This window comes from Orycteropus afer, unplaced genomic scaffold (assembly GCF_000298275.1).
Source record: "Orycteropus afer afer isolate SDZICR_OR568_19922 unplaced genomic scaffold, OryAfe1.0 scaffold00002, whole genome shotgun sequence".
NCBI classification, from domain to species: Eukaryota; Metazoa; Chordata; class Mammalia; order Tubulidentata; family Orycteropodidae; genus Orycteropus; species Orycteropus afer.
Genome location: NW_006921589.1, coordinates 37,594,705 through 37,597,363, shown reverse-complemented (window position 1 = coordinate 37,597,363; position 2,659 = coordinate 37,594,705). Strand labels below are relative to the sequence as shown.

The 2,659-nt window shown below is 41.6% G+C and overlaps 1 protein-coding gene across 1 annotated transcript in view; it reads right to left on the bottom strand.

Annotated features, from left to right (window-relative positions):
• RFTN2 (raftlin family member 2) overlaps window positions 1-2,659 on the bottom strand; it is an 86,156-nt gene that overhangs the window by 22,114 nt on the left and 61,383 nt on the right. The window lies entirely within an intron of this gene.

The following is a 2,659-nucleotide window of genomic DNA, read 5'->3' as shown; positions in this document are numbered from 1 at the left end:
TGGCTTCCTGGATTTTATCCCCTTTCTCCTGCTCTTCCAGCTTGCTACTCTGGGCGTCCCTGCGTTGTCTCTCCTGTAACCCTGGTGAACAAAACGTGTATGAACTGCTGTATGGAAAATGAATCTGGCCTGTAAATTTTTAGCCAAATCACAAGAATTAAAAAAAAAAAAAAAAAAAAGATATATTGTAAACCTAAATTTCACAAAATGCATATAAGATAATGAAATTAGCTGAATGATGATATTAATAGTCAGATTTCTCAATAATATTACTATCTTTTTGAGAAAAAATAAAGACTGATGTTTCCACTAGAGAAATCTAAGAGAATTTACAAATTGTTTTTCTGTTAGAGCTGTTAGATACTTCAGATCCAGACTGAATCACCTACATGTTCTATCCCCAAGTAATCTCAACATTCTGAGACTTCCTATTAGAGAAATACAACATTTATCAAAGGAAGAAATATTAAATTATTTAGAGCTAGAATTCTAAGCATTAAAACATATTATTCTGGACTTGTTATTGATACAAGCTGTGGTAGTTAAGGTTGTGTGTCAACTTGGTTGGACCGGGTTGAGTGGCTGGGAAGCTGGTGGTAGTTATTCCCCATGATGAGAATGGCAGTCAATTCCATGGTGGAATTTGCTGTGAGCAGCTGAGTAGCTGCTTTAGGGATATGGTCTGCTTCCTCTATGTAAGAAGCAGCTTTGGGAATGGTCGCTAGCCTTTTGGCACGCTTGAACCCTGCTTGTACCAAGTTGTTGTTCAACAGCCTGCCATGCCCTGCTGACCTTGGCACTTCTGGACTTGAGTTAGGGGCCTGCCATGTTGTTTGGTAACATTGGTACTGTGCTTTTTCACTCATCAACCTTGGCTTGTCAGTCTCAGCAGCCAGTAGCTGTCTGAGTGAAGAAAAGCCTCCAGCTTCAGTGGGCCGGGAACAGGAGGTAGAGCTAAAGCCCGAGGTCGAGGGCCTTTCACCCAACCCCTAGATTTGAACTTAACGCCTCCAAAATTGTCAGAGAATAAACTCCTGTTTGTTAAAGCCATCCCATTTGTGGTATTTCTGTTAGAGCAGCACTAGGTAACCAAAACATAAGCCAACTATATTTATATAAATGAGCCAGTAATTTTATATTACAATGAATGTAAATAGAATGGTTATCCCAAGGAAAGCTACTGGACGACTGGGTAGTACTTAAACAAAAAACATACTTTTAAAAGGAATCACAGCACTGGTATCTAATCCTAAGTAAAAGAGACTGTGAAGTGGCTGAATTTGGGTCTATTATCTTCTAATATCTTTTGCCCTTACCCACTGCTGTTGAGTCGTTTCTGACTCATAGTGACCCTATAGAGCATTTCTACTCTGCCTGTGGAGTGGCTGCTGGATTTGAACTGCCACCTTTCTAGTTAGCAGATGAGGGCTTAATCACTTTGACACCAGGGCTCCTTGGCCCTTAGTTATACATCATCCTGTGAGGTTGTGAGGTCCTGGGTGGTGCAAATGGTAATAGTTGCTAACTGAAAGGTTGGAGGTTCAAGCACACCCAGAAGAAAGGCCTCAGAAGAAAGGCTTGGTGACTTACTTCTTGTTAAAACACCCATCACTGCAAAGCCTGTGAAGCACAGTCTACTCTGACACATGTGGGCCATTATGAACTGAAATGGGAGACAGCAAGTAGAATGCCTCAGAAATGACAGTCATGTGTAAAAGATTAAAGAGCAAAGGTTATGGCATGGTAAAAAGCTGCTCTGGAAAAACAGAAAGAAGAATGAAAACTTTCTGGACATTCTTACACGTTAATATCTCCACCATCCTTGCTTCTTCTTTTTGGTCAGGATACTTTTTTTATTTTGGTGAAAATTTACACAGCAAAATATACACCAGTTCAACACTTCCTACATGTACAGTCGACAGAAGACTCTTAATGAACTTGTGCACTTGCTGACATTCTCAGCCGAGGGCAGAGAGTGGGCAAGCCGTGCTCACCAGTATGTTCTCGTGCGGTGTTCCTAACATCTCTTTTCTTTTTATTTTTTATTTTAATTGTGATTTGGGTGAAAATTTACAGAGAAAACTCACTTTCCATATAGCAGTTCACATCCACTTTGTGTCATGACATTGACAACAATTTACCATAATGCAACAGCTCCCCTCCCACTTCCTCCCAATAGTTACTGCTTCCCTGTGTCCATCCCTCCATGCACTCCTGCCCCCTGAGCTGTCTCCCTGTGCATAAGCAGCCCTTCTTTCTCTCATGATTGTTCTCTGTAAGGTAACATCTCTGTTCTTGATCACTCTATTCTCCTGCCTCCCCATCTCCCTGTCTACCATTCTGCCTCCCTCCCTACATATCCAGTTAGCCAATCTCTTTCCAAAATTAATGTGAGACCATTTAGCATGCCTGTATTATATGCTTTATGAGCCTAGCTTTGCCAATGTAGAAAATATTAATGTTTTCTAAAACAATATATGTTGTTGTTGTTGTTGTTGTTATGTGCCATCGAGTCAAACCCGACTCATAGCGACCCCTCCTTGGGTTTCCGAGGCAGTATCGCTACGGAAGTAGGATTGCCCAACCTTCCTTCCGAGGAGTGGCTGGTGGGTTTGAACCGCCAGCTGTCTGGTTAGCAGGCAAGTGTCTTAGCCACTAT